This window comes from Lonchura striata, chromosome 7 (genome assembly GCF_050655825.1).
Source record: "Lonchura striata isolate lonStrDom1 chromosome 7, ASM5065582v1, whole genome shotgun sequence".
Lineage (NCBI taxonomy): Eukaryota > Metazoa > Chordata > Aves > Passeriformes > Estrildidae > Lonchura > Lonchura striata.
The window spans coordinates 17,453,246-17,468,021 of NC_140709.1; the positions used below are offsets into that span (position 1 = coordinate 17,453,246).

Genomic DNA, 14,776 nt, shown 5'->3' on the forward strand with positions numbered 1-14,776 from the left:
TTCCTGACAATTATAGCTAAGCATACCCTGTAAAAAAACAAGCAGAATTGTCCAGAGGACAGCCATTAACCAAATGTTTGCAGGTTTTATTTTTAAATAGGAAACCGTGGGGTTTTTACTTAATTAGAAAACATTAAAGCAGTCTGCTATTTTTAATTATTTGCTTATTGATAACTGAGCTTGCAGATATATCTTTCCTAAATTTGCTTTCAGTGCTTTCCCCTTTATAACTGCTGGTGATAAATAATGCTGCCTTATGTGGTCTATTGCAAGGCCATTTATATCATTCTCTGAATTGGTGGATATTTTTAGTCATGTTTAAAATACTAAGAGCTGTTGGCTACTGCCAAGATAAGTAAGCAGAGAATACTGTCACTGTAGGGTTTGCTTTGTCTGTTGCTGCTTAGGAAACAGTCACAAGTCACAAGTCACAAGCACTGATTGACAGGGTCTTACTGCTGCTCTTGACAACTATCAGGAAGGTTGTCATGTAGTTTATATTACTTGCATAAGAATGGGGAAAAAAAGAATGGAGATTCATTATTCACAGTATTTTCACAGTAATCATAACCCCTGGGCTTTTCAGAAAAACTGATATATAAGCTATGAAATCTTTCCTATGCTTATCCAAACATATCCAGAGTATACCAATCTACAGAGCAATGAACAGGTAACTACTCTAGAAACTGTACTACTGTTTTTAGGAAAGGAGATCAATAATGGTAGTAATAAGAGCATAATCATAGGCACTGGACTAAATAATTGAAATATTATCCTGCCCAATTTTGTGCTTATCCCAATTTCCAAATTAAAATCATATCTAGCCTAGAGCAATTGAAGCTATTGCTTACTCAAGAGTTATGCCTGTATAGAATATTTCCCTTTGTCTTGTAGGGGAGACACTCTTTAGTGTTCAAAAATAAAACCTAACACTCAGCAGCTTTCTTGGCCAGGAGATCTATCCAATCCCACAACTGGCAGCACAAGCTTGCCAGAGGCATGTGCTGCTCATTTTTGGAGTGATAGAACAGCATATCCCATAATGTCTCCAGTGATTCCCCACAAAGCCCAGTTCAGTCTAACAGTTTCTGTACAAGAAGAAAGTTTTCCTAGTCTCCATGGAAGAAAATAACCTGAAAGGAATGGTGTGAAGGTGATTCCCTTGATTCGAAGGCTGTTAGTATAGGTTTTTGTAAAAGTAGACAGATGTATACCAGCAAATAGAACATAAAGAAATAGACCTGGAGATGAAATTTCAAGCTCATAAACTTCCATGAAATAGTAAGATTTTTTTCTTGTTGTAGTTCATAAAATGAGATTAGAAAGATGAGCTGCAAAGTGGTAATTCTCTGTAATGCACAGAATTGTTGTCAAAAACCAGCAAAGTTTTGCCAATTTTACTTTGGTAGACCAATATACCCAAGATAGGCCTTAGAAAGAAATAAAAAAGTAATTTAATCAAAATTTTGAATCATATAAGCAATACTAGCATTTCACTACTTTCGACATGCTGATAAAAGCTTTTCTTATGAATACTGTGAAGCAGATATAGTGTGACAAGCCTTTATTCCACATTGAGAATCCGTGGAAACCATTTGAAAGCAGTTGTCTTCCAGATCATCCTAGACACATAAAATGTCTGTCTTAACCTAGCTGACTTCAAATCAGTTAGCTAGTTAATTCTCATTCACCAAGCATGATTATATTCTGCAAAGTTAGAGAGATCTGCTTTCTGATCTTTATAGCAAAAAATGCGGTTCTAGTACCAAAATAGAACTAAAGACATGGAAAACAGAATAATATAAAGTACTGCCCTTCCAATGTCCCAGGAATCACCTTTTTTCCATATTTCTTAAAATATCTGAACATCAAACCCTTCAATGCTTTATGTATCTGTAAATTAATTTTCGCTTCTATTTTGACCTATATACTGACAGGACAATGCAAAGCAGTTCTGTCAATAAACAAATTCTTTTTAGTTAATTTTATTATTGAAATCAGCAGTATCATGATTGTCTCACCATCTCTCACACACCTTTTCACTCACATTATCCTATTTTATGAGACCCTTAATCTCACCTCAAATACTTAATAGGCATTGGCAAGTGAGTTTTAGGTTACTAAGTTAGCTAGGTTACATAATAAATTTAGTATCAAAATTAAGCATCCTTACATTAGAGAATTTGTAATATGCACTGTATTTATAGGATTTATATCTTTCTTTTTAGCAACTTCTTTTTAGCTGTTATCTCCCATCTTCATGATTCTAGAGGCAGTGAAAATCAATGGGTTATGAGATCAGTAGGTTAATGTATGATTAAATTATTTGGGTTTCATAAGAAATGACAGTTCTAGGTCAACAGAAAATATTGCATTGATCTTTTTAATGGTTACATATATGTTTTTCTTCTACCTCATGTACCTTAGTCTACCAATGTACTTATTTGAAAGCACTTTTATTGTTTTCATAATTGTGTCATATATGTCATGGAGTGACCCTTGAAATAAATGTAGTGCAATGATTACAAAGGCTGCTTTGCAGAGAGTTTGAAGAACTTCTCATTCTCTTAATTCTTTCTCTGGCCACGTATGGTAGTCATTTGTACTCTTTTAAAAGATCTTTCTTATTTCTGAAAAAACTTGCTTGAATCAAATCAAAAGAACATTATTTTAGTGGACTATGGATCAGTGACTTTTTTGCCACTCAGACTAGGACAATTAAAAGTTTGGTTCAAAATAGATTACCAAAATGCTTTTGAATCCTTAAGAAAACAGGTGCTTTTTTTTGGAAGTTATATTTCAGCTACATGTGAGATGCTTATATTTATTACGTATTATCCTACAGACATGAATGTTGTTTTGGTTAGATGCAGTGCTTTTACTTAGATTTCACATAAGTGCATAGGTATGACAAGAAAAGACAATGGAATAAATGCATTAATATGAATTTCCAATAGCTCACTGCTTTTCTTGTTGCTGTAATCACAACAGTTCACAAGCTTATATCACACTTAGAGTCTCTGGTGCTCAAGTGGATGATCCAGTAGCATGACTTGAAATACCAGCAGAAATTGTGCCAGCACTGTGAAGAACTAGATAATCTGTACATGCTTAGTCACTGTGAGAAAAGTGCTTACATTTAGAAGAAAAGCTTGGAAGGGCTGTTTCTACTTAAATAGATGGCGATTCTGGGGAAAACCCTCAGGCTCTCAGTGTTTGGTAGTACATGATCAGAGGGTGGCAAAGCCACAGAACTACAGAACAGTTAAGGCTGGAGGGAGCACATGAGATCATCTAGCCCTACTCCTCTGCTCGAGCAGGGTCACTAAGAGCAGGTTACTCAGGACACTGCTCAGTGCTCCAAAGAAGAAAACTCCACAGCCTCTCTGGGTTGCTGTGCTTCATGACCTTTACTCCACCTGTCAGGTACACATCGATATGTATACACATTAATACACATTAACATATGTTTTATGAAAATAAAATAATAATTGTCATGATATGATGGCCTAAGTAAAAAACAAAAGTTATACCATGTACTGTGTGCCAACTGATGAGTTGAGATCACTAGGAGATCACTAATTTTTACTACTTTACTATTTGATTCTTTTTTTAATTCTTTCCTCTCTCTCATTTTTAGGGAGCCAATAGTGTTTCTAAATAGCAACTTCAGTAGTATGATGAATAAATCACCACTTAAAATAAGAGAGGAACCAAAAGACTTTTTAAGTCTTGAGAAATGCACCTGGATATCTGCCAGAAATTTGGTTATTGGGATGGCCTGGAAAAATTTTAGGCTTTTGTTTAAAAGACCACAGAAGGGTCCTATTTGACTTTTGAGCAGGCAGTAGTTTTGATTTCAGAGAAAGAATAAGTTTAGTGGGACTTTCCTGGAGAGGACAGCATGTAAGGGAATGAGCTTTGTTGCTCTTGTAGGGTGTCAGCAAGTTTGGGAAATATTCAAGATGAGGATGAAAGTCATATAGGCACAAGGTTAAAATTTATTGAGTAAATAAAATTTCTTTAGATGTGTAGCATTGGAAGATCCATTTGCAAATGCTTTCAGGGAGAGCTCCCTGCAGATAATGGGAGATTTCAAGGAAAAAAGGAATCTAGAAGAGGGGGAATGGCTGTATTTAATATTGGGACTCAACAGTCATTATAATTTTTTTTGTTTTTCAGTTTTGGTGGGCAGAAAACTCTCCTGCACAATGCCTACTCATAAGGCACCATTATGTTTACTGCATTAAATTTCTAGAGCTACTTATTGCTACCCATACTTTACTGCAGTTGTTCATTTTATTGTCTAGAAATCAATTGAAATATGAATTTTGTTTCTGTGTTGTATCTGTAGCCCACTAATGAAGTCTTAGAGTGGCAATTTTTCATATGCTTTTGTAAATCTCCAGGAAATGTTTTTCTTAATGCTCTTGGCTCTTACTTGTCTCTTTCAATCAAGATCGAAAGATTAAATGTTAAAAAAAAGGGAAAGCTCAAACCATAAATACTGTGACTGCCTTAGTTCCCTAACTCATCAATTGATTTTCATATGGAAAGTCTGAGATGTGAAGTGTGATGCTATTACATATCTGTCCCTGAAGAATTAAGCAGCTTACAGAAAAGCCTTCACCAAGGTGACCTCCCATTCTGAGCTGAACAGAAGCAAAAGCTCTTGCTTAATGTCATTAAACTCTCATTCTTTTCTATCTTCTCCACAGTGATGACAAACACTGTGTAATAAGAAGGTATTGTTGGTTCACTGTGTGAAGTATACTTGTGCTGCAATATTTAAAGAGAATTTTGATTATTGTGATGGTGGCAATTTAAAGAAAATGAGCTCAAATTAGTCATACAAGTAGAAATAAAGAATAATGCTAGTTGTCTTAGCACTGTGATAATAACACTTACGAATTCTTCATAATCCAAAAATGCTACATTACCTGACCCCGTGAACACCTCACTGCATGAGGTCTCCTACATAACAAACATGATCAAACATCTGCGTGCCCTGAATTAACACCTGCAGCTGGTCAGCCATCTGCAGTGGTTGTCCTCATGGAACTGTCAGCTTGTTCACTTAGTATTTGTTTTTCTGTTAAATTCTAATGTTTGTGATGGATTTTGCATGTCTACCTCTCAGTCTATGTTCTGTTTAATCTTTTTTGGTGGTGATGGTGGCATGGGCTTTCTGTCAAACTTGTAATGCTGGGGATTGATGGTTGGACTTCATGATCTTGAAGGTCTCTTCCAATCTGGACAATTCTATGATTATATAACTGAAATCCTGAAATGAGGATGGAGAAGAATGATGAACTTACAGCCTTCTCTTCAAGCTGAATTTTGTGATTCATAATTAGTATATGCAGCTTATGTTTTGTGCAAGTATTGTGACCAGATTTATAGACAGATTTCTAATTGGAAAGTTGATGAAATACTGATGAATACTTGGACTCCATTATATCACAATTATCTTAAACATTACACTAGCTAATCTTTGTGTATAAACCTACTTTCCTTCTATCTTACCACATTTCTGACAGTTACAGAATATTATAGTACATGTTTCAATGTTTTCAGTTCTTGAAAGGAGGTGGACAAAGATTTTAAACACCTTATTAGCCTGCATCACTGGCAACAGAATAAAATCAGATAGGACCCCCAGAAAGCTAGGCTTTGCAAGTAATGAAAATCAATTCCAACAGCCATGAACCGAGAGTTAACACTGCCTTTCATTTTACTGTTGGCTTCCATTCTAGTATATAAAGCACCATGTCAAGATGGTAACTGCTTGGGGTTTTTGTTCTCTTGTTTGTGGAGAAGAAACTTTGGAGTTGAAGAAAATTATCAGTGCACCTTTAGAACAAGTTAGAAGAAAAAATCAACAGAGAACAATGGTAGCATTAGAGTTATAAACAGCTGCTTTCTTTAATATTTACATAGGGTAAAGTTTCTTGTGCCAATTTTCTCATACTTTGTAGTTAAGCTCTTCCTAGGTCAGCAGCACTCCTTTGTTCTCCCTTATTCTGTATTTCACATATACATTATCTTTTTTCTTTTGGAAACTCTTCCTTCTACATCTAACATGAATTTAAGAGTTTTCACTCTTTTCCAACTCCCACTGTGATTTTAATATTTACACATTATGTTGTAAGCACTGTGAACATAAGTCTTAAGACTTTCTTTTGAATCAACTCTGATTTATTTTTAGATGTGTTCAATATAACTTCAGCACATCTAAGATTTACTCTTAGTCTCAATGACTTTTGTTGGTACTTTGCATACTCTTTTCTGCATTTGTTAATTCTGCAGTTCCCTTAGGCAAATGTATGAATTTTGCATTTTTTCAAATTTCCTAATATACCAATACTGACCTGCATTTTTATCCTCACTTATTGACAGATCTACATTTTAGATTGTTTACATTTGGGGGCAGGGAGAAAAATGGTTTCAACCAACTTGCCATTCTAAAATCCTACGTGTAGGACACATGAATGTTAATCTAAATAACTTGAAATAAATCCAAGACTTGTGGATGGTAATATTATGTTGGTAATGTAGACTTTTCAAACTGTCATTCATAGAGTAGCAGAGAGAAGCTGATAAAGCAGCCTTAGCTAACCCAGCATCAAAATCAAGTTCCCTGCCAAGTGACAATTCTTGTGTTTCTGAGCCTGCATGGAAGGACTAAGGGTTAAATCTGTACTGTGTGGATTGCTGTGCAATTTCCTCAGGAACTGAATACCTAAAGACCCAACTAGAAATAAGTATCATCTGCCTGTTTCTCCTCTGCATGCCAAGAACCGGCAGAGGTGGTGGTGAAGGCAGTGAATGGCAGTTTAGGTCTCCTGCATGCTTTCCCCCATTCTGACCACAGCTCAGTAGACCAAACTTGTGCTGATCAGCTTATTCATCTCATGCAAGTTTGAAGGAATATACTGTAATGTACCCTTCTAATGATATGCATGACACATAAATATCAGGGTTTGGAGTAGAATGCTTTTCCTTACAGGCATTTCTCCTGACTGAGATCTTGGGAATTCCCTTATAGGAATCTTATCTTCCATTTCATAAAAAATTTAAAGCATTCTGCTTCCTGTTCTTGAGAACAAGAACTTGATGTTCTTCTTAGGTCAAACCTGTGTTTGATTTTTTTTACTATGAGAATTTTAGGTTAGGCTTTTGATTGCATAATTCTGTACAGGGAGAAGACCTTGTATAGCTGTACCTACAGAGCTTAAAGGAGTTTTGCTGTGTTAACTTTTGTTTATTTGTGACACTGGCTATAACTACTTTGTGGGAAACAGTTTTTGCCAGGAGAAAGGGTATCTACACTTCAGGATATAAAGCTACAGTTGTAGGCATAGTCTACTGTGTAGCAGGATGGTCTAGTATGGTATCTGGAGTAGAAAAGATATGCTGCACAAGCAGGTGTATCAAAAACTTGAATATCTCTGTAATTAGAGTGAGTACATCAGAAATGAGTTCACTTGAGTAAACCCACAGTGACTTGCTGACTAAGAGCTGCAGACTGAGATAGTTCATTTATCACTAGGTCTATTGCTGATACATCAGCATATATATGGTGATAAGAACCTGAAGGACTTGTAGGCTCTATGTAATGCACATAGGCAAAATTTGACTTTTACCAATGCTATTACTAATGGCTATAACTTCTTAACTTTTGTTTTCCTGGTTTTCAGCAATCTTATGGTTGGATTACATGTTTTCAAATGCTGACAAGTTTAAGAGTTACATGGAAATTTGAAAAGAATTTTCTAGTAAGCTTTCTTTTTTTACAAATGCTGATTGTAAAACCTGTCTTTTTCACATTTTGTGATTTAGTATTAAGAACCAATGGTTCAGACTGACCTTCTGCAACTTTTAATAAAGCCAGTGAAAAGCTTTGGAAGTGAGGAAGCTATTGAAAAGCCAAGTGATTTATTACAAAAGCAGTTGGACCCAGTAAGCTGGAAAGGTCAGTCTGACAAAAATCTAGACTCAGAAATGCTGCTACAATATAAGACATTGTCAGGAGGAAAGCAAAAACCAAATGAGAGTATTCCTGGGAAAACATAGATCTGTTAGCTAAGAAAGCAATGTAATTGTCCTGCAATGTTCTCATTTCAAAAAGCTCCCTGTGGAGGGGCTTTTCTAAAGAGTAGGAACTTGAACACAGTTGATGCTTCTGAAAGATAATATAGGGGAAGGCTTGAAGCAAGGGAAACCCACTGCAGAAAATATAATAACTGTAGTTAAGATATTCTGTACCACTGAATAACATATTTAAGATTTTCATCTAGGCTAGGCATGGTAGAAATTAGGTACCTTCTATGCCCAGCTATAAGGTAAGCATTTTTGCTAATGGAGAAAGAGGGAACTGGGAGGGTGGGAAACTTGTGAATAACCCCTTTTAGATCCTTAAGTGATCTAAAAGATCAAAAATGGTCCTGGTCAGATGATTATCAAATACTTCAGTGAACATATTGATATTTCTTATGATTTTTGGTGTGTTTTTAAATTTTACTCATGTCAATCATCCTAGAATTCATCCTGTAGGAACTGGTGGGATTATGGAAGTCAAGAAAAGGAGTGTCAGAGTATGGTATAGTTTTATGGAGATTGTAGATGGGGTAAGAAGTTAGATGGTATGAATGGTTCCTGGATCTGTTTCCATTTTAGCAACTTTACAAGTAGTAGATTTGAGAATTTCCAGATAAAACTGTTCTTTGTGAATGAGTTTTCTGGTTTTAAATTTAATATACATTACTAAAGATAAACTCTTTCTTTTGCATTTAAGTCAAAGTTTACCGCAAATAACTTTCAATTTGGTTAAACAAAGCCATACACCTCCTGATCTTTACAGGACTTAAAAAGTGAAGTCATCATCCTTAAGTTTTTTACAATAAACAATAGACTGTAGTTTAACAAATGTGTGCAGCATCAAGGTGATTCTCTTAAGAGGAATCTATCCTGGCTTGGGGAACTGAAGTGCATCATATGACAGACCATATTCCAGATGACTTTATACATTACTGCAAGAATGATCAAAATATTCCTTTTTATGACAGAAAAGACGATTTTCAAAAATAGATGAAAAAACTGCATTTATGTCACTAGTATTTGTACTCTAAGTCCTCAGTGGAAGACTTCAGGCTTCTGTAATATGCCTTTCACATTCCTTTTCTGGTTTTTTTTTTCCTGCTTGATTTTATAATTTTGCTATTTCATATTTCTATATGGGATGTAGTTCAAAAACTGTATGTTGAGTAGGTTGGGAAATCACTCCATTCTTTAAACATACATTCTAGAACATATGGTTTCACTAGAACAATATCTTTGCATATTATTATGTAAGGAAAAGTATTATATGCTCAACTTCTTAGACTATGTGCTTAGACTTGAGATCTGAACAAGTTACCCTATTACTTAAGAAAAAGCACCAGAAAGTCTGGGGTAATTGTATAAATCAGAAAAATATATGAGGGAATAGGCTGTGCATCTTCCTTGGTTATTTAAATACAAAGGCTTGTCCTTGCATTTGCACTAATGTTAATGATCCAGTCAAATATTTGAGTCAAACACACCAAACCTTGCTGAAACAAATGATGTTTTGTCCTCTAACTACATCTGACCTTGGCTGTGTACTGATTTATGTGAGCATCTGAACAGCATTCCACTGTTTTAAGCTGTCTTAACAGATAGTTACTTTTCTACCTCAGAAACACATTCATGTTATTATTCAGTTTTAACTTGAAAAATGCTCCAAGTGTTTAAATAGTATCATGGGTTTTAACCAAAAAATGCTGTGCTTTTATTGAATAAAAATGTTCATGCAGGCCTTTACAGTGATGAAGTTAGTTAAGTATGAGTTTGAACACGTGCTATAAACTTGTATGTGCAGTTGCAGTACATTATTTAGCTAGCAGTAGATTTCAGTGCCTTCTGTGTCTCACTAACAATATTTTGCTCCTTTTGAGATCAGTGGGAAATGTGTTAAGGATATAATAATCATAGCTCATTCTGTGAAAACATGCAAGTGAAAACATTCATTTTGTTTCAATATATGGATAGAATTTTCATTTTTAAAATAAGCTAAGTTTGTGTTGATAGTTGGAGAAAATATGTGATATTCTAGATTTGCACTTTTATTTCTCTGAGGAAAATAATGGTCCTCCACCGGTGACTGATGGACATCTGGTATTAGACCTGTTCAGGGACAGACACAATCATTCTGTGTTAAAAAGATTAAGTGATGCATGAGTGCTATGTACATAAGAGTATCAAATCACCTCTTTAGTTTTGTCATGTAATTTTAAGGGCATGGGGAGGTTCATAATCCTCATTGATCTTTTGTCCTTGTTCAGAGACAAGCTACAAATTCTTAATAAAGAGAGTAATATATTTTTTTTCTTGATAATTGCAGTCCACTGGATAATTATGTCACATTAACAAGCAGAATAATCCAGACCGTTAGACAAGCACAGCTTTTTCATCACCAGCTACTAAAAGCCATTCGAACCAATGGCCTATCTTTAAGCCAACCTTCCTGCTGCCCCATGACACTCTCATAATCCCGTTTGAAACTCATTTCAGGTCCATCCCCAAAAGTAGCTAAAATTAAATTGTCGAAGCCATCTTCTAGGTTTTTGGTGTTTTTTTTTCTTTTGGTTCTTTTTTGGTTATTTATTTTGTTGAGAGTTTTGTTATTATTCCATGCAAAATATTATGTACCTTGATCTAAATACCTTGGCTTTCTTTTACAAATCCAGTTCTCTAACAGAGCCCTGTTAAAATGGATTAAGGATGCCTTTATAGCTCTGTAATAACTAAACACTGTGCAGTGAAAGTACTATTTTGGCATATATTACTACAATAATTAAATATATTATTCCTGAAAATGTATTCCTTAAGCTGAGAAATTTATTATCATGAAAGTGTTTTACTTAAACCAAACACATGCATTCTTTTTGTGTTCCAATTAACATAGTTGCAACTTGCTCTGCTGCCTTTTACAGACACTGTATTTTTAGATCTCTTTTCAATGGAATAAACATACCATAAAAATAACATGCAGGCATAAAGCTGTATTCTTGCTATGTTTGATGAGAAAATGTATTAATGAAGTCTGTTTTGTATTTAAAACATCATTTCACACATTACTAAAACTTAAAATTAAAAAAAAATATCAGTTTGCATTGAATATCAAGAAATATCCAACTGCAGAGACAGCTTTTTTGTTTAGCAAAAGTTTTAAAGACTCCACTTCTCACTAATCAGCCCCATGATCAGGTATTCCAAAGTACTATGTGCTGGCAAACAGCAATTACTTTTTCCTTTGCATTGGATCATCTCCTCTGAATTTGTAAAGGACTGAAATTATACAACAGAAAGGACAATGACAACTCTTCATACTTGGAGCAAAGAGAAATCAGAGGAACTCTGAATTTACTTTTTTCACCCCACTCTGACTGTGTTGCCTGGAGCTTGCTATAAATTCTCTATATAAATAGACAGGCAATGTTGCAAAAAATTATATGCTTTGGTACTCATGAATGCCTGGAATTCTCTATTGAATGTCATCTTTAACAAATATTTCATAAGATAAGAACAGCTTTCTTATTTCCCATGCGCAACTTCTCCCTTATGGGATTTTAAAGTTTATGCAGATTGTTTGTTTATGGGAATATTTCATTAATTTTCATTTGTCCTGGTATGTGTTTCTATTTCTAACATCCAGTATATTTTATCACTTATCTTTTTCACTCAAATCTACTTTTCTTAACTCTCATGCTCTGGGATGTTCTTTTCCCATCAATTTATTCCAACAGTGGATTAATCTAGAAATGTTCATTGACATCTGCTAGACCACAAAATAACAGTTTTAGGAAGCCTGGAATTCCCATTACTTGAGAAATCTAAAACAATTCAAACCAAACAACGAGTGTGTAGTACAGTAACACCTGTATCAATTAGGCTAGACCTGAGAACTTTTAACATCTTTTTAAACCCTCATCTCATTTGGCTAATTTTTCAATTACTCATTTACCCCCTAGAACAGGGTTATAGCAAAGAGAAGAAGATTTAACTTTTTGGTTATACCTTGATTGGGTTTTGTTGTTGTTGTTTGTTTGAGTTTTTTCTGGTTATAAAACTAGAAGATAAGCCTGACTATTTTTCAAAATAGCTTTGAGGTTTTGCTCAGTAAACTTCTGTCCTTAGCAGACAGACGTATTGTCTGTCTGCCAGCGAAGATTAAAATACAAAAATTGTTTAGCTCCCCTGTATTGTACAGGGTATGAAATAAAGAAGCTTATAATGAGACAAAAAATACAACTTAATCCCCAGCCAAAAATCACTTGTTTTGATACTTATTTAATGTATGACTCAAAGTACTCTGAGAGTGGTGGGTTTTGTGGGATTTGTAGTGTTTTTTTTTTACCTCTTTCCTCTAGTTGGTCTGAGTGACATTTGCAAAAAAGTGGGTCTGTTCCTGTACCTGTAAAACTTAACAAGAGTTTTGGCACCCTCACTAAAGTGAGTAGATGCAAGCTAAGGTGTGGGAGAAAAAAAAAAGTGAAATCCATTATTATACTTGTAAGGAATGTTAGAATATTCATTTTAACCTTATTTCCTATGAAATGTATACTTAGAATTTAGGTCTTCTTGCTGGAACACTGCCTTTATGGATTTTTCATACTGGCTCCTTATTCCTAATAAAGTATGATTTGTATAGTTAACTAGTAAATGTTCATGGTAATCTTTGAGTTGTTCAAACTTAAAGAACCAGATTTTGATTGTGATAGCTGGAGTGGTATTTGAACTTTTATCAGAAACTCAAGGTGGGGGGTAGTGTGCTTCAGAGTAATGACATTCATGATGAATTTTGCTAAATTTTTATTTATCTGCTTGTTTATTTGCCTCTGTATTTTTAATTACCTTGTTCGCTTACTAGAGCAACTACCATACCTTCTAGAAACTCAAGTTTTTTAATATTCATAGTCCACATGTTAGGTCTTAGAGCTAGGGAAAGCTGGTTGAAGGCTACTACTTGCACGTATAAATTCAAAATTCAACTAGCTGGATGGCTCAGCCATGCTATTTTACCCCTGGTTTTGTATATTTTCACTTAGCCACCAAAAGACATTTGTAGCAATACTTCAAAAATAGCTAGCCCTTAGGAATTCCCATATTTGTTTCAAATGCAGCATATATATGCAATAATTCAGGAGGTCCTCATTCATCAGCATTCCCTATGGTTATTAATTCCTTGCCTTTTTTCAAAGTTGATGTCATGTGGCTGATGGGAAAAATTACTTGCATCAAGAGTGAATAATGAATAAAGAAGGAAAATTAACTAAAATACACAAATAGTCAAGAAATGTTTACAGAAAGTAGTATGCATATAGAAGAATACTTTAAATGTGTCAGCTTCTTTAGCTGTCACTGGGAGAATTGTCATTTCATTAATAACATATTATTGTCTTAGAGAGGCAAGTATATACATCTATCACATGGGAACTCAAAAGTGAATAATATGTAAGTGTTTAAATACAGAGGAAAACTACCAAATCCTACAAACCTTGAAACTCAGCTAAGCTGTCATTTGAAACTAAACTTATATTGTCATTCAAAGGCTGAAAAAGGAAGGAAAAAAGATCTCATTATGGTAGATGTTTTTCATATGAAGCTTTTTAAACTGCAACAGAATATTAGAATTGTACAATCTCAAGGTCATTCAAAATGACAAAAATTTTCAAATTAATTACAGAGGAAAATTTTGGTTATATGCATAATGACCTCTTATCTAGTCAGATGAGAAGTTAACATGCCTTATTATTAATAATACATTAATAATCTATCTAAGTTAGTTCATTAATGGTTTGAAAAGTCCACTTCAATTTGCAGATGATAGAAGGCTGGTAAGGGCTGCAGAACATCAGATGTGGATGAGCTGATGATAGTTGAGATGAGACAGGTTAAAGATAATTAGAGGTAGAGAAGCATGACTTCTGAAGATACAGCAAACTGAGTTTGTTAATCTAGACTACTAAAAGGAAATTGCTACCACATGTGGCATATGATGGAACAAAAGAAATTAATAAACCCACTCCTCTGTCCAAAAAGACAAGATCTGCAGCTTCAAAGATTTAGCTTAGCTGTGGTAGGAAAAGCTTTTGAAGATGAGGATAATTATATAGTGGAAGAACTACACAGGGAACACACGTAATCACTATTTTTCATTTGAATCACATTCTGCTGCATTCGTTCACCTAAAAGGCGAGTAGAGATGATAATGAAAATAAAACATAAATATATAAAAGTAACATCAATTTGGAATCTAAATATTGGATGACAGAAATGACTCAAAGAAAAGTAGATAAGATCATTCTGAGAAAAGTCAGCCACATCCTTGGAAGAGCAGCCTGAAGGTGCTCTAACTTCTCAGGATTGTCTATACTCCCTACATACAAAACTGAACCCTAGAATGAAGCCTATTGACTGAAAGACACTTCAGAAAGCATCTGCTGGAATCAGCAAGACTTAAATTGAAGTCAGTGATACTTGTGGATTGAGAAACAGAACAAACAGAAATCTGTCAATGGCCAAGGAATGCAATCTTTGAAGGAAATTCTTAGGATGCTTTGATTATGCTTGGGTAAAAATAGAATGTCATTCCTACACATGCTTGAGTGTCAGCATAAAGAAAAGGTATTTTCTGAGAGTTAGCTGGGTGCTACTTGACTTCTATATGATAAGGATTTTTGTATTATATAAA

At 34.6% G+C, this 14,776-nt stretch overlaps 1 protein-coding gene across 5 annotated transcripts in view; it reads right to left on the bottom strand.

Moving 5' to 3' along the window:
• The window catches only part of KCNH7 (potassium voltage-gated channel subfamily H member 7), a 211,418-nt gene that overhangs the window by 154,125 nt on the left and 42,517 nt on the right, over positions 1 to 14,776 (bottom strand). The gene's annotated exons all lie outside the window — the stretch shown is intronic.